General features: G+C 48.7%; 1 protein-coding gene across 1 annotated transcript in view; it reads right to left on the bottom strand.

Annotated features, from left to right (window-relative positions):
- Positions 1–17,071, bottom strand: part of LOC106563028 (E3 ubiquitin-protein ligase pellino homolog 1) — a 169,150-nt gene extending 152,079 nt beyond the window's left edge. The window contains exon 1 of the mRNA XM_082964930.1: positions 16,671–17,071. The gene's annotated coding sequence lies outside the window, so the exon portion shown is untranslated. The remainder of the gene's footprint in view (positions 1–16,670) is intronic.
- Positions 17,072–17,783: the final 712 nt, after the last annotated feature.

Genomic DNA, 17,783 nt, shown 5'->3' with positions numbered 1-17,783 from the left:
AGGGGCGGAAAGAGGGGTAACCACTTCTACGATAAACAAATATCATACCGCCAAGACAGTTTTACTCCATGTGTAACTCTGTGTTGTTGTGTGTCAAACTGCTTTGCTTTATCTTGGCCAGGTCGCAATTGTAAATGAGAACTTGTTCTCAACTTGCCTACCTGGTTAAATAAAGTTGAAATAAATAAAATAAAAAAATTCTAACCTCTCACCATTACCAATAACAGGAGAGGTTAGCATTTAGCATTGGGGGGGGTGACATTGATGCCTCTAATTTTCGCACTCATCATTATTCACGATCATGGTGGCATCCACATCAATAGAAGTGTTCAGAAACATATTTTATTCTTATTTACAAGAAAAGTGACTCAATATATTATTTACCATTCATTTCTATTGGGTACAACAGATCCTGAAACACAACCAAAAACTGTAAATGCATCCAAAAAGTTTGTAGAGTCACAAGCTTGATGTAATCACTGTGTGCTCGGATTATGGGACCAAATAGTAAACGTTTGACTACTTTAATACACACAAGTCAATTTGTCCAAATACTAATGAACCTTCAAATGACAGCTTTGAATAGATAAAGTGCTTTCATTTCTAAACGGTAAAACATACGTATGAAAACACCCTGAAATAAAAGGTGCCGTTCTGTACTGTCGCCTCAAATGAAACTTTTCATCTCAAATCCAAAATGCTGGAGTACAGAGACTGAAAAAGTTGAAGCTTCATTGTCCAAATAAATAGGCGTGCGCGTGGCTGTTGCTTACGCCCTGCGTCCGGTCTCCTGAGTGTGTTGGTTGTTGCTTACGCCCTGCGTCCGGTCCGGACTCCTGAGTGTGTTGGTTGTTGCTTACGCCCTGCGTCCGGTCCGGACTCCTGAGTGTGTTGGTTGTTGCTTACGCCCTGCGTCCGGTCCGGACTCCTGAGTGTGTTGGCTGTTGCTTACGCCCTGCGTCCGGTCTGGACTCCTGAGTGTGTTGGTTGTTGCTTACGCCCTGCGTCCGGTCTCCTGAGTGTGTTGGTTGTTGCTTACGCCCTGCGTCTGGTCCGGACTCCTGAGTGTGTTGGTTGTTGCTTACGCCCTGCGTCCGGTCCGGACTCCTGAGTGTGTTGGCTGTTGCTTACGCCCTGCGTCTGGTCTGGACTCCTGAGTGTGTTGGTTGTTGCTTACGCCCTGCGTCCGGTCCGTCCTGAGTGTGTTGGTTGTTGCTTACGCCCTGCGTCTGGTCCGGACTCCTGAGTGTGTTGGTTGTTGCTTACGCCCTGCATCCGGTCTCCTGAGTGTGTTGGCTGTTGCTTACGCCCTGCGTCCGGTCCGGACTCCTGAGTGTGTTGGTTGCATGGAGGGATCAGAGGAGGATTGGTTTGCACACGCTGAAGATTACAAGTCTGATGACCAGGTAATCAATCTGAGGGGACGCTCGGGAAAGGAGATCGACCCCAACGATACCTCTCACAGACTCCCTGTCTTTGCCTCCCTCCCTCGTTCTTCCTGTGTAACCCATCTAATCGATGAGCAGGGATGTGTAAAATATCAAAAGAGAGGGAAGGAGAAGAAAGAGAAGGAATCATATCTCAGTCACCTGGGATTTGGGAGGGAAATCGTGTTCTAGACAGGGAGAGGGGATGTGTGTAGGCTACCTGGGATTTGGGAGGGATAACGTGTTCTAGACAGGGAGAGGGGATGTGTGTAGGCTACCTGGGATTTGGGAGGGATAACGTGTTCTAGACAGGGAGAGGGGATGTGTGTAGGCTACCTGGGATTTGGGAGGGATAACGTGTTCTAGACAGGGAGAGGGGATGTGTGTAGGCTACCTGGGATTTGGGAGGGAAATCGTGTTCTAGACAGGGAGAGGGGATGTGTGTAGGCTACCTGGGATTTGGGAGGGAAATCGTGTTCTAGACAGGGAGAGGGGATGTGTGTAGGCTACCTGGGATTTGGGAGGGAAATCGTGTTCTAGACAGGGAGAGGGATGTGTGTAGGCTACCTGGGATTTGGGAGGGATAACGTGTTCTAGACAGGGAGAGGGGATGTGTGTAGGCTACCTGGGATTTGGGAGGGATAACGTGTTCTAGACAGGGAGAGGGATGTGTGTAGGCTACCTGGGATTTGGGAGGGAAATCGTGTTCTAGACAGGGAGAGGGATGTGTGTAGGCTACCTGGGATTTGGGAGGGATAACGTGTTCTAGACAGGGAGAGGGGATGTGTGTAGGCTACCTGGGATTTGGGAGGGATAACGTGTTCTAGACAGGGAGAGGGATGTGTGTAGGCTACCTGGGATTTGGGAGGGAAATCGTGTTCTAGACAGGGAGAGGGGATGTGTGTAGTAACGTGTTCTAGACAGGGAGAGGGATGTGTGTAGGCTACCTGGGATTTGGGAGGGAAATCGTGTTCTAGACAGGGAGAGGGGATGTGTGTAGGCTACCTGGGATTTGGGAGGGAAATCGTGTTCTAGACAAGGAGAGGAGATGTGTGTAGGCTACGTGTGTCTCCTGTGATGTCCCATACGGATGATAAACAATGTTTTTACTCTGGACTGGGATGGGGTTCTGGAGCACTGGTCTGGGGCCTGGCTAGGAGAGCAGGAAGGCCATCTGTATTATGAAACTAACCTGTGGGTTAGGAAGGCTGTCTGACCCCCTGCATTGGGGCGGCAGGTAGCCTAGTGGTTAGAACGTTGGGCCAGTAACCGAAAGGTTGCTAGATCGAATCCCCGAGCTGATAAGGTAAAAATCAGTCCTTCTGCCCCTGAACAAGGCAGTTAATCCACTGTTCCTAGGCCGTCATTGTAAATAAGAATTTGTTCTTAACTGACTTGCCTAGTTAAATAAAGGTTAAATAAAATAATGGTCGAGAGCTGAGGGTTGTATGGGAGGTCTGAGATTTGGCTGACTGTTTGTGGAACACTTCAACAACATTCTTACTGCACTGTACACATGCGCCATCCACAGATAGGCCTAGTCTATTATAAATCCACTGATAACTTTACGATGGAGAAATTCACTAGCGAATGATCCTACCAGTGCTGGGACGTTAATACAGTGCGAGTTATTGGTCATGAAGCAGAGGTCGCCTAAAGCCTACATCAAGGTAATCAACATCACTACCACTATGAAGAGTGTGTCATCAGCATTTATGTGTCTGTGTTCCTAAAAGTCTGTTGCAAAAAGTGTCATGTTGTTTAGGTTTAAAACTGCATTGTTGGTTAAGGCCTGCTGTATTCTGGGCATGTAACAAATACAATTTGATGTCTAGATGTTTGTCCGTCTTTCTAAAACCCTCCTCCGCAGGCTGACGTTAAACCCTCCTCCGCAGGCTGATGTTCAGGACGTTAAACCCTCCTCCGCAGGCTGATGTTCAGGACGTTAAACCCTCCTCCGCAGGCTGACGTTCAGGACGTTAAACCCTCCTCCGCAGGCTGACGTTCAGGACGTTAAACCCTCCTCCGCAGGCTGACGTTCAGGACGTTAGACCCTCCTCCGCAGGCTGACGTTCAGGACGTTAGACCCTCCTCCGCAGGCTGACGTTCAGGACGTTAGACCCTCCTCCGCAGGCTGACGTTCAGGACGTTAGACCCTCCTCCGCAGGCTGACGTTCAGGACGTTAGACCCTCCTCCGCAGGCTGACGTTCAGGACGTTAGACCCTCCTCCGCAGGCTGACGTTCAGGACGTTAGACCCTCCTCCGCAGGCTGACGTTCAGGACGTTAAACCCTCCTCCGCAGGCTGACGTTCAGGACGTTAAACCCTCCTCCGCAGGCTGACGTTCAGGATGTAAAAGATTAAAAGACTGGTGAGTGGGGGATGATAATAGGGAGAGGTACTGTTTTCGGAGAGGACTGCCTGAGTGATGTGTTCGTGAGCGTGCATATTCTGTGTGCGTATGTGGATGCGTGTTGCTGGGGAACGTAGGGAGGGAGCTCAAAGCCTTTTTCTTTCTGCCGGTTAGCTGACCAGGGGAAGCCAACTGAGGGAGTGAATCAAACTGGTGAAAACGGAGAAACCTGAAAGTACTGCATGTCAGGATGCCATCAGGGTCAGGTGATTAGATATCCGTTGACAAAAAAGTAAACTGTCCAGTCAAAATCTCACGTGTAAAAGTTAATATTCTGTTAACTCATACCCAAATAATGTTGTCGACTCATTCTATACTCAGGTGGCCAAAGCTTAAATTGGAGAAAACAAACACATAAAAAACCCACCTTACAAATTGTATCTCAAACAGACCGTAAAAAAAAAATGCTTGCTACTTCCTCATAGAATGCAGTCATCCTCCTAAGGAGGATGAGATGGCCAATCAGCAGTCTACTCGCATGAATATTTTTAATGACCGGTATACGCCAACAACAGTGTGTTGTTGGGGTTCACCCAACCCATGCCAACGAGGGACCTCAAGATACCATATTATCATCATAATTAGGTGTTGATACAATTCCATACTGCAAATTTATTGCAATTTGATGTTGAAACATATTGCTCACTATGTGACTGCTGCAGAGAGACGAGAGAGAGCATGAGAAAACACGTTTTGATCAATCAGGGAAATAATAGTGCTGAAAACACGTTGGCTGACTATTTAAAAAGAAGATGGACAACAGGCTAAAGACAATTTTCCAGAACACGACACACTGACATCACACACAGATGCACGCGGCTGTAAGAAAGCCATCGCACTCTGCACCCATTCAACATAGAAATAGTAAAAACATAAATCTTAGGCTAAACAAAATAACTTACGCTTACAATGTTTAGATTCTTGCTTGAACAGTCTCTAAGATTATATTCGGCTGTGATCTTGCAAAATAACTGTTTTGGATGCAGCAGTTGTTAGCTAGAATGCTAACGCTCATTGATATAGGCTGTAGCAAAAGCTAGCCAAAGAGCCATTTTACTGTTTAAAGTGATTTTTTGGAGTTTGGTGAGTATGTGTGTGTCTGTCTGTGTGATGTCCCCCTGAGTAACCGAAACAAGAAGAAAGTGAACACGGGCGCCCTTTAATGAGACATGAAGTTAGATAGCCTCAGATCAAACACTTGCATACACAAACCAGCCAAACTGTCAGAAGACCGGAGTACAAACCAGATGATGAGATGCATTGTTGTGGGCTAGATGGCGTAGTTCGCCTCCAGACATGGGAACATGCAGTTTATATTTATGTCATTTTCCTCTGGCTGATGTCATGGCAGTTTGTCTGATACTGCTGTGCTGATGCTGCTATCCTGGTCTCTCTTGAAACAGAGATGTTAATCTCAACAAGACTAACCTAATAAAAGGTTAAACATCAGTAGACGTGGCCAACTCAACTCAGCAAATTCTCCCACACAGCCACCAACTTGTCGGAAATGGAAACCTATCAGAACCGTTCCATTGTACCCATTGCCAAGCATCTGACCTAAAAAATGGTTTCCAGAATGTAGGTGAATGTATGAAAGTTGAATGACACTTTTCACAATTTCTAACATTTCTCAGGCTTTCAATCATTCTCTGTGTCTGTGTGATTGCCAGAATCTTCCTCATTCTCGGATCTAAGATCTACCAATGTAGTGCTGGTTGTTGTTGTGTTTGAGATAACCCCCATCCATCTGTCATCTTTCTGAGCAGGTTGAAATCCTTCTCCTCAGTATTAAATTAGCTTGGTTAAATAAACCATGTTCCAGCTGGAAAGGACATGGGACCTGCCTGCCAAGAGAATCTGGGACCAATCGGTGCCACTCCCACGACAACTGGGTCATCCGTGGCAGCTGAGCTGATGACTGGACGTTTGCCCATTGGGGGAATGGACTGACTGACCACAGTAAGTAGCCTTGGCTTGTACGAGCTGGAGCCCATCTCCTGTTTCTGTAGTGTGGCAGCTTGATGTTCAAGTACACCCCCTGGACAGGACGCTAGTCTATCACCTCAGGACACCCCCTGGACAGGACGCCAGTCTATCACCTCAGGACACCCCTGGACAGGACGCCAGTCTATCACCTCAGGACACCCCCTGGACAGGACGCCAGTCTATCACCTCAGTACACCCCCTGGACAGGACGCCAGTCTATCACCTCAGTACACCCCCTGGACAGGATGCCAGTCTATCACCTCAGTACACCCCCTGGACAGGACACTAGTCTATCACCTCAGTACACCCCCAGGACAGGACACTAGTCTATCACCTCAGTACACCCCCTGGACAGGACGCTAGTCTATCACCTCAGTACACCCCCTGGACAGGACGCTAGTCTATCACCTCAGTACACCCCCTGGACAGGACGCTAGTCTATCACCTCAGTACACCCCCTGGACAGGACGCTAGTCTATCACCTCAGTACACCCCCTGGACAGGACGCTAGTCTATCACCTCAGTACACCCCCAGGACAGGACACTAGTCTATCACCTCAGTACACCCCCAGGACAGGACACTAGTCTATCACCTCAGTACACCCCCAGGACAGGACACTAGTCTATCACCTCAGTACACCCCCAGGACAGGACACTAGTCTATCACCTCAGGACACCCCCTGGACAGGACACTAGTCTATCACCTCAGGACACCCCCTGGACAGGACACTAGTCTATCACCTCAGGACACCCCCTGGACAGGACACTAGTCTATCACCTCAGTACACCCCCAGGACAGGACACTAGTCTATCACCTCAGTACACCCCCAGGACAGGACACTAGTCTATCACAAGGCCTTCACCCCTTAATGCTGAGTGCCAAGCAGTAACCGACTGACCACAGAGGAGGAAGTCAAATGAACTAGACATTATCACAAGGTCTAATACACTGAACAGAGGGTGAATTCCACTAGTGGTTGGTTCCCAAATGCCTTTCAGACATTTATAAAACACACTCCAGATAATTAAAACTAGGGTTGCAAAATTCATGGAACTTTCAACAAATTCCCTGATTTTCCCAGAAATCCTGGTTGGCTGATTCCCGGAATCGGAAAGGAATAAGGAAATACGGAAATGGGATTTATGGAAAACCAGGGAATTTATTGAAAGTTCCCAGAATCCTATTTAAAACAATAGCCTATAAGACTAACAGAAGAAAGACTTCCAATAGAGGACATGTTTCTTTGGACTGCTCAAATTTAGGCTACAAAGGCAGAGGTTGACTTAATCTTAGACACTGTATTCCATAAAATGGAGAAGTGGGCTGTAGCCTACCTGAACTCGTATTCAAAGCAATGTTTCTATCCACTCAGCCCAGTCACATGCTGTAATGGACCAGAAACGCATGAAATCTACAAAACGCAGTGTAGGTCAATGTAATTAGGTACAGAGACCCCCACCTTCCATCTTCAAAGGTCATCTGGTACCGATTATACAGCCCCAGCCTACCACCACCGTGTGTGTGTGTGTGTGGCCGCATTAACAGTAAATGATTGTCACTAGGTAGGTAATCCCCATCAAACACACAGAGAGACAGAGAGAGACAGAGAGGGGTGTACTGGCTCCAGTAAGCAGTACTGGGATGTAGGGTACTGGTGACAGATGGAGAGACTGGGAGATGGAGAGGAGGGGAGGCGTTCAAGTTACAGGCTCATCAATAATTCACTGAGGTGAACACAGACAGACAGCGGACAGACAACAAACAGCACACACACACATCACATGCACTCAAAACCACATGGGCACTCACACCCTGTCTAGGTACTACTTCCTGCCAGTAAAGAACACACTGTGACCTTCCCAGAAACCAACCACCCGTTCCAGTGACCACCCTTTCCAGTGACCACCCGTTCCAGTGACCAGCAGCTGGGGGAAAGTGTGGCTCACTAGACTCACTCTGCACAGGAAGACAGCAGGGAGGGGGGCTGACCTGATAGAGGCAGACTGATCATAAATCTGTGCCTAAAGCACAGCCTGTACTGCCAGCAGCAGCCCCTGAGAGAGGAGGGAGAGACTGGGGGTTCTGGAGAGGAGAGAACTACTACCAGCACTCCCCTCTTACACTAACACCTACAACCAGCACTCCTCTCTAACCCTAACTACTACTACTACCAACCCTCCTCTCTAACCCTAACTACTACTACCAGCACTCCTCTCTAACCCTAACTACTACTACTACCAACCCTCCTCTCTAACCCTAACTACTACTACCAGACCCTCCTCTCTAACCCTAACTACTACTACTACCAGCCCTCCTCTCTAACCCTAACTACTACTACTACCACGCCCTCCCCTCTACACCCTACCACCCTCCCCTAACCCTACTACTACTACCAGCCCTCCTCTCTAACCCTAACTACTACTACTACCCCCTCCCCACCCTACTACCACGCCCCCTCCTCTCTAACCCTAACTACTACTACTACTACCAGCCCTCCTCTCTAACCCTAACTACTACTACTACCAACCCTCCTCTCTAACCCTAACTACTACTACTACCAACCCTCCTCTCTAACCCTAACTACTACTACTACTACCAGCCCTCCCCTCTAACCCTAACTACTACCTACCAGCCCTCCCCTCTAACCCTAACTACTACTACTACTACCAGCCCTCCCCTCTAACCCTAACTACTACTACTACTACCAGCCCTCCTCTCTAACCCTAACTACTACTACTACTACCAGCCCTCCCCTCTAACCCTAACTACTACTACCAGCCCTCCTCTCTAACCCTAACTACTACTACTACTACCAGCCCTCCCCTCTAACCCTAACTACTACTACCAGCCCTCCCCTATAACCCTAACTACTACTACTACCAGCCCTCCCCTATAACCCTAACTACTACTACTACTACCAGCCCTCCTCTCTAACCCTAACTACTACTACCAGCCCTCCCCTATAACCCTAACTACTACTACTACTACCAGCCCTCCTCTCTAACCCTAACTACTACTACCAGCCCTCCTCTCTAACCCTAACTACTACTACTACTACCAGCCCTCCTCTCTAACCCTAACTACTACTACTACTACCAGCCCTCCTCTCTAACCCTAACTACTACTACTACTACCAGCCCTCCTCTCTAACCCTAACTACTACTACTACCAGCCCTCCTCTCTAACCCTAACTACTACTACTACCAGCCCTCCCCTCTAACCCTAACTACTACTACTACTACCAGCCCTCCCCTCTAACCCTAACTACTACTACTACTACCAGCCCTCCCCTCTAACCCTAACTACTACTACTACCAACCCTCCTCTCTAACCCTAACTACTACTACTACCTACTACTACCAGCCCTCCCCTCTAACCCTAACTACTACTAACCAGCCCTCCCCTCTAACCCTAACTACTACTACCAGCCCTCCTCTCTAACCCTAACTACTACCAGCCCTCCTCTCTAACCCTAACTACTACTACCAGCCCTCCCCTCTAACCCTAACTACTACTACCAGCCCTCCCCTCTAACCCTAACTACTACTACCAGCCCTCCTCTCTAACCCTAACTACTACTACTACTACCAGCCCTCCCCTCTAACCCTAACTACTACTACCAGCCCTCCCCTCTAACCCTAACTACTACTACCAGCCCTCCCCTCTAACCCTAACTACTACTACTACCAACCCTCCTCTCTAACCCTAACTACTACTACTACCAAGCCCTCCTCTCTAACCCTAACTACTACTACTACTACTACTACTACCAGCCCTCCCCTCTAACCCTAACTACTACTACCAGCCCTCCCCTCTAACCCTAACTACTACTACCAGCCCTCCTCTCTAACCCTAACTACTACTACTACTACCAGCCCTCCCCTCTAACCCTAACTACTACTACCAGCCCTCCCCTCTAACCCTAACTACCAGCCCTCCCCTCTAACCCTAACTACCAGCCCTCCCCTCTAACCCTAACTACCAGCCCTCCCCTCTAACCCTAACTACTACTACCAGCCCTCCTCTCTAACCCTAACTACTACTACTACTACCAGCCCTCCCCTCTAACCCTAACTACTACTACTACTACCAGCCCTCCCCTCTAACCCTAACTACTACTACTACCAGCCCTCCCCTCTAACCGTAACTACTACTACTACTACTACTACTACCAGCCCTCCCCTCTAACCCTAACTACTACTACTACCACTCAGCTCTTTGTTTTTCACTTTCCAAATCTGAGAGGTGAAAGTCAAAGATATCATAAATGTTGTGTTCACAATACAAACGACTACATTTCAGTAAGGCTAACCTTCTTGGAGTTGAGTGAAGTTGCTCAGTAAGGCTAACCTTCTTGGAGTTGAGTGAAGTTGCTCAGTAAGGCTAACCTTCTTGGAGTTGAGTGAAGTTGCTCAGTAAGGCTAACCTTCTTGGAGTTGAGTGAAGTTGCTCAGTAAGGCTAACCTTCTTGGAGTTGAGTGAAGTTGCTCAGTAAGGCTAACCTTCTTGGAGTTGAGTGAAGTTGCTCAGTAAGGCTAACCTTCTTGGAGTTGAGTGAAGTTGCTCCTAAATGCTGATTTGGGGACAGTTTAGCATCCCCTCTAATGGATTTAGTTAGCATTGGGGGAGGGAAAGCTGATCCTAGATCTGTACCTTGGGCTCCCGAGTGGCGCAGCGGTCTAAGACACTGCATCTCAGTGTTAGAGGCATCACTAGAGACAGCCTGGTTCGAATCCAGGCTGTATCATAACCAGCTGTGATTGGGAGTCCCATAGGGCAGCGCACAACTTGCCCAGCGTCGTCCGGGTTTGGCCGGTGTAGGCCGTCACTGTAAATAAGAATATGTTCTTAACTGACTTGCCTAGTTAAATAAAGGAAACTTCCCCCCGGAGCAGCATTTGTAATGTTGTGAACTGCTAGACTAAAGGCAGAGCTTCACAACACAAACAGACTTAGTTGGGTTTTTCCCGTTAAAATGTTTCTCCAGTCCGGTGCAGAAACAAACTCCCAGTGTCCAGATTTGACATTTTCTTTAAGCTCAGGTGTTGGCAGGTATGTCCTTCCATGACTGTATGAATGACATCATGTGCGTAAATAAGAAAGAGGGGGATGGAGAAGTAGAGAAAGAGGGAAGCAGAGGGTCAGGGAGAGAGACGGTTTGGAAGATACCTAAAGAAATAGAAGGGAAGAAGTAGAGAGAGAGAGAGACCGAGATAGATGCAAGGTGTAGAGACTGAGAAAGAGAGACCAACAGTCAAATCTGCTCCAGCACTTTGGAAAAAAGGTCTGATGGTATTTTACCAGGCCTTTGTCCTTCTTACCCCACTAACAGAAACGACAGTGAAAACATACCCACTATCTGACCCACTTTCCATGACAAACCCTGGTAATCCTCCATCTCACATGCACAAACCCGGCACACTGAATGGAGCGAATAAGCTGAGCTGGAGAGTAGTGTGGCAAGCTTCACATACACTGCAGAGTGTAGCCTACAGCCTAGCCTAAGCTGCTCAGATGTTCCTAGCCTCATACACTGCAGAGTGTAGCCTACAGCCTAGCCTAAGCTGCTCAGATGTTCCTAGCCTCATACACTGCAGTGTAGCCTACAGCCGAGCCTAAGCTGCTCAGATGTTCCTAGCCTCATACACTGCAGAGTGTAGCCTACAGCCTAGCCTAAGCTGCTCAGATGGCCCTAGCCTCATACACTGCAGAGTGTAGCCTACAGCCTAGCCTAAGCTGCTCAGATGTTCCTAGCCTCATACACTGCAGAGTGTAGCCTACAGCCTAGCCTAAGCTGCTCAGATGGCCCTAGCCTCATACACTGCAGAGTGTAGCCTACAGCCTAGCCTAAGCTGCTCAGATGGCCCTAGCCTCATACACTGCAGAGTGTAGCCTACAGCCTAGCCTAAGCTGCTCAGATGTTCCTAGCCTCATACACTGCAGAGTGTAGCCTACAGCCTAGCCTAAGCTGCTCAGATGGCCCTAGCCTCATACACGCACAGTTACGACCTGGGGAACTTACCCAGGCATGTCATTCAGAGTACAGACTCATAAGCTTACAGTATGCACAAACGTAAGCAAAAAACACACACGTACACACCCACAGTTATGACCTGGGGAACTACCCAGGCATTCCATCCAGAGTACAGGCACATACAGTGTGCACACACACAGGCCAAAACACACAGGCCAAAACACACAGACATACAGTGCGCACACACACAGGCCAAAACACACAGGCATACAGTGTGCACACACACACACACACACACACACAGGCCAAAACACACAGGCATACAGTGCGCACACACACACACAGGCCAAAACACACAGGCATACAGTGCGCACACACACACACAGGCCAAAACACACAGGCATACAGTGCGCACACACACACACAGGCCAAAACACACAGGCATACAGTGCGCACACACACACACACACACACGGCCAAAACACACAGGCATACAGTGCGCACACACACACACACACACAGGCCAAAACACACAGGCATACAGTGCGCACACACACACACACACAGGCCAAAACACACAGGCATACAGTGCGCACACACACACACAGGCCAAAACACACAGGCATAGAGTGTGCACACACACACACACACAGGCCAAAACACACAGGCATAGAGTGTGCACACACACACACACACCGGCCAAAACACACAGGCATACAGTGTGCCACACACACACACACCCACACAGGCCAAAACACACAGGCATAGAGTGTGCACACACACACACAGGCCAAAACACACAGGCATACAGTGTGCACACACACACACACACACACAGGCCAAAACACACAGGCATACAGTGTGCACACACACACACACACACACAGGCCAAAACACACAGGCATACAGTGTGCACACACACACACAGGCCAAAACACACAGGCATACAGTGTGCACACACACACACACACACACCGGCCAAAACACACAGGCATACAGTGTGCACACACACACACACACAGGCCAAAACACACAGGCATACAGTGTGCACACACACACACACACAGGCCAAAACACACAGGCATACAGTGTGCACACACCACACACACCCGGCCAAAACACACAGGCATACAGTGTGCACACACACACAGGCCAAAACACACAGGCATACAGTGTGCACACACACACACAGGCCAAAACACACAGGCATACAGTGCGCACACACACACACAGGCCAAAACACACAGGCATACAGTGCACACACACACACAGTACCAAGCCTCATGACGCAACAGCTCCAGAGAACAGCTCATTTACACACATCACGTACACACACAGAATGCTCAAACTGAAAACCGGATTAATGGATATCTCACACCCCGGACAGGGTTCCCACAGACACACTGGATAGGCGGGGGGTTCCCACAGACACACTGGATAGGCGGGGGGTTCCCACAGACACACTGGATAGGCGGGGGGTTCCTACAGACACACTGGATAGGCGGGGGGTTCCTACAGACACACTGGATAGGCGGGGGGTTCCTACAGACACACTGGACAGACGGGGGGTTCCTACAGACACACTGGACAGACGGGGGTTACTATGGATACACAAGGGTTACTATGGATACACGGTGCTGTTTCATCTATTAAGACATTAGACCTCTTCGTTCCTGTCTGTCTGATTCCCATCAGGATTTAATTCCGGTTTCCTGACTGAAACTGAGACGCACAGCGCCTGTGTGTTTGTGTGTGTGTTCGTGTTTGTGTTACACAGCTAAAACTGATGCACATGTAAGCCGATACCTGCATCAGGCAGTCATCCTCCGACTGACCACAAGCTGGGTTTTATCTGAAGACCTGATTTACAGAGATTCAATAGAGGACAGAGCCCCCCCCCCCCCCTCAGACCCTCTGGAGTGGGACAGAGCCCCCCCCCCCCCCCCTCAGACCCTCTGGAGTGGGACAGAGCCCCCCCCCCTCAGACCCTCTGGAGTGAGACAGAGCCCCCCCCCCCCCCCCCCAGACCCTCTGGAGTGGGACAGAGCCCCCCCCCCCCCCCTCAGACCCTCTGGAGTGAGACAGAGCCCCCCCCCCCTCAGACCCTCTGGAGTGAGACAGAGCCCCCCCCCCCTCAGACCCTCTGGAGTGAGACAGAGCCCCCCCCCCCTCAGACCCTCTGGAGTGAGACAGAGCCCCCCCCCCCCTCAGACCATCTGGAGTGAGACAGAGCCCCCCCTCAGACCCTCTGGAGTGAGACAGAGCCCCCCCAGACCCTCTGGAGTGAGACAGAGCCCCCCCCCCCCCCTCAGACCCTCTGGAGTGGGACAGAGCCCCCCCTCAGACCCTCTGGAGTGAGACAGAGCCCCCCCCCCCCCTCAGACCCTCTGGAGTGAGACAGAGCCCCCCCCCCCCCCTCAGACCCTCTGGAGTGAGACAGAGCCCCCCCCCCTCAGACCCTCTGGAGTGAGACAGAGCCCCCCCCCCCCCTCAGACCCTCTGGAGTGAGACAGAGCCCCCCCCCCCCCCCTCAGACCCTCTGGAGTGAGACAGAGCCCCCCCCCCTCAGACCCTCTGGAGTGAGACAGAGCCCCCCCCCCCCCCCCCCCTCAGACCCTCTGGAGTGAGACAGAGCCCCCCCCCCCCCCCTCAGACCCTCTGGAGTGGGACAGAGCCCCCCCCCCAGACCCTCTGGGGTGGAAAGGGGTGTGCGTGTGTGTGTGTGTATATTACTATTCTTGAGGGTACTGGAAATGCCCAAAAGTAAAACAAGGAACATTATCCCTCATAGGGACATTTCCCACATCCCCAGAAGGACAAATGCTATTTTACGTTTAGGGGTTAGGTTTAGTGTTTTGGTTACAACTAGGGCTAAGTTCAGGAGTCAGGTTAAGGCTAGGTACCCACAAGGATAGTAAAACATATGGTGTGTGTGCGCGCACAATCTCAAGTTTAGAAACAAAAAATATTCTGGCCAAAAATCCGTTTGTAAACAACATGTTGACCTTTTTTCACCTTTATTTAACCAGGTAGGCTAGTTGAGAACAAGTTCTCATTTACAACTGCGACATGGCCAAGATAAAGCAAAGCATTTCGACAACATACAACAACACAGAGTTAAACGTGGAATAAACAAAACATACAGTCAATAATACAGTAGAAAAAGTCTATATACAGTGTGTGCAAATGAGGTAAGATAAGGGAGGCAATAAATAGGCCATGGTGGCAAAGTAAATACAATATACCAATTAAAAACTGGAGTGATAGATGTATGTGCAAGTAGAGATACTGGGGTGCAAAGGAGCAAGATAAATAAATAAATACAGTATGGGGATGAGGTAGTTGGATGGGCTATTTACAGATGGGCTATGTACAGGTGCAATGATCTGTGAGCTGCTCTGACAGCTGGTGCTTAAAGTTAGAGGGAGATATGAGTCTCCAGCTTCAGGGATTTTTGCAGTTCGTTCCAGTCATTGGCAGCAGAGAACTGGAAGGAAAGGCGGCCAAAGTAGGAATTGGCTTTGGGGGCGACCAGTGAGATATACCTGCTGGAGCGCGTGCTACGAGTGGGTGCTGCTATGGTGATCAGTGAGCTGAGATAAGGCGGGGCTTTACCTAGCAAAGACTTGTAGATGACCTGGAGCCAGTGGGTTTGGCGACGAGTATGAAGCGAGGGCCAGCCAACGAGAGTGTACAGGTCGCAGTGGTGGGTAGTATATGGGGCTTTGGTGACAAAACGGATGGCACTGTGATAGACTGCATCCAGTTTGTTGAGTAGAGTATTGGAGGCTATTTTGTAAATGACATCGCCGAAGTCATGAATCAGTAGGATAGTCAGTTTTACAAGGGTATGTTTGGCAGCATGATTGAAGGATGCTTTGTTGCGAAATAGGAAGCCAATTCTAGATTTAACTTTGGATTGGAAATGCTTAATGTGAGTCTGGAAGGAGAGTTTACAGTCCAACCAGACACCTAGGTATTTGTAGTTGTCCACATATTCTAAGTCAGAACCGTCCAGAGTAGTGATGCTGGACAGGCGAGCAGGTGCAGGCAGCGATCGGTTGAAGAGCATGTATTTAGTTTTACCTGCATTTAAGAGCAGTTGGAGGCCACGGAAGGAGAGTTGTATGGCATTGAAGCTCGTTTGAAGGTTAGTTAACAGTGTCCAAAGACCTTTGGCAATGCAATGACGACAACGTTTGTAGCTAAACAATAGCTGAGTGGCAAGTCAAATCCCTATTCGAGCTATTGGTCCGCTATGAAATAAGAGATAAGATAATTGGAAAGGGGAACCGAATGATTGATACGACAACGGGACACGGATGTCAAAAAGGCTGATCCAAGTCATCGCCGGACCAACAAAGGCAGAAGCAGGGGTAGCAAGCAGATCAGATACTTGAACAAGGCAATGATATCCCATTCCAACTTGACATGCAAAACCTAGTTTGTTAGCCAGTAACGTTAGCTCAGTTGGTAGACAAAGCCGGAATAGTGCGTTCGATTCCCGGGACCACCGTGCGTAAAAATGTATGGATTTATGACTAAATAGCTTTGGATAAAATATGATTATATATATTACAATGACCAAAATAAATAGTTATGACTAACGTTAAGAGAAGACTTGGTTATAGCCTAAATTCTGACCATTATTAGTAAGCTAGGTTATTGAGAGGAATAACTAGCTACTGTAACATTAACGTTAACTGGCACATCTCTCCACCAGCTAGCAATCATATTAGCTAGCTAGCCTACTGTCCTTAGGTGAGCTAGCTAGCGGGTTCACAAAGGAAAACAGGAGATTGGCAAGTTAATATGGTTAGTTATCTTGTGTAAATGAGAGGAAGGTTAGCCTTAGCTAGTTCTACTTACAGCGGAGTCGATGAGGTGGTTCCCGTCGAGTCTGTCCTCCGAGACACACCGCTCAGTGAGCGGCTGACAACAATCCACCACCAGCCGCTTCAGCCCAACTTCCTTGAGCTAGCTTGTTTACTAGCTAACAAAGGCAATTTGTCAACAAATCTCTCAACGTTTCATACAAAAAAGAGTCAGAATGGCCAATCATACGACGTTTTCGTGTTGGCTTTCTTCCTGTACAAAGTTACATTCCCCAAAATACATGTTTTTTTAAAAATACTTCGCTCTCCGTGCCGACGGCAGAGTAATATGTTGGAGTAATGTTGAACATAAACAGAGACGTCTCGTTTTGAATTGTAGCGTACTCTGATCCGAGAAAAACCTGCCGCGTATGATGCGAAAGGGATTGTGGATATCGTAGTTGAGCTCTCGACCTAACAAGGCACCGCAGAGTATCTAAACCTGTCATTGAAGCCACCATGCAAGTACTTGTTTTGGAATGTGAAGTGCAAATTGTTTATATATTATGCATTCATGTGGTAGCCTATAGCTAATGTAATGAAACTGAGTAAAACCACGCAGTCCGTTAAAGAAGAAGACAAAGCATGTACCCTCTTAGACCTAACTCCCCCCTATCTGAGATACCTACTGCAGCCCTCATCCTCCACATACAACACCCGTTTTGCCAGTCACATTCTGTTAAAGGTCCCCAAAGCACACACATCCCTGGGTTGCTCCTCTTTTCAGCTCTGAGCTGCAAAAAACACTGGACAGTTTTATCTCTTAATTCAAAGACTCAATCATGGATACTCTTAGTGACAGTTGGACTGCTTCACATTTAGAAGGTAGAAGGTAGAGACATTGTTGTCTCTACCTTCTTGCCCTTTGTGCTGTTGTCTGTGCCCAATCATGTCTGTACCATGTTTTGTGCCGCTACCATGTTGTTGTCATGTTGTGTTGCTACCATGCTGTGTTGTCATGTGTTGTTGACATGCTATGTTGTTGTCGTTATGTGTATTTTGTCCTATATTTTTATTTTATTTTTAATACCAACCCCTTCCCCGCAGGAGGCCTTTTGCCTTTTGATAGGCCGTCATTGTAAATACGAATTTGTTCTTAACTGACTTG

This window comes from Salmo salar, chromosome 18 (genome assembly GCF_965601325.2).
Source record: "Salmo salar chromosome 18, fSalSal1, whole genome shotgun sequence".
Taxonomy (NCBI): Eukaryota; Metazoa; Chordata; class Actinopteri; order Salmoniformes; family Salmonidae; genus Salmo; species Salmo salar.
The sequence above is the reverse complement of the archived record's forward strand: the minus strand, read 5'-3'. Positions and strand labels throughout refer to the sequence as shown.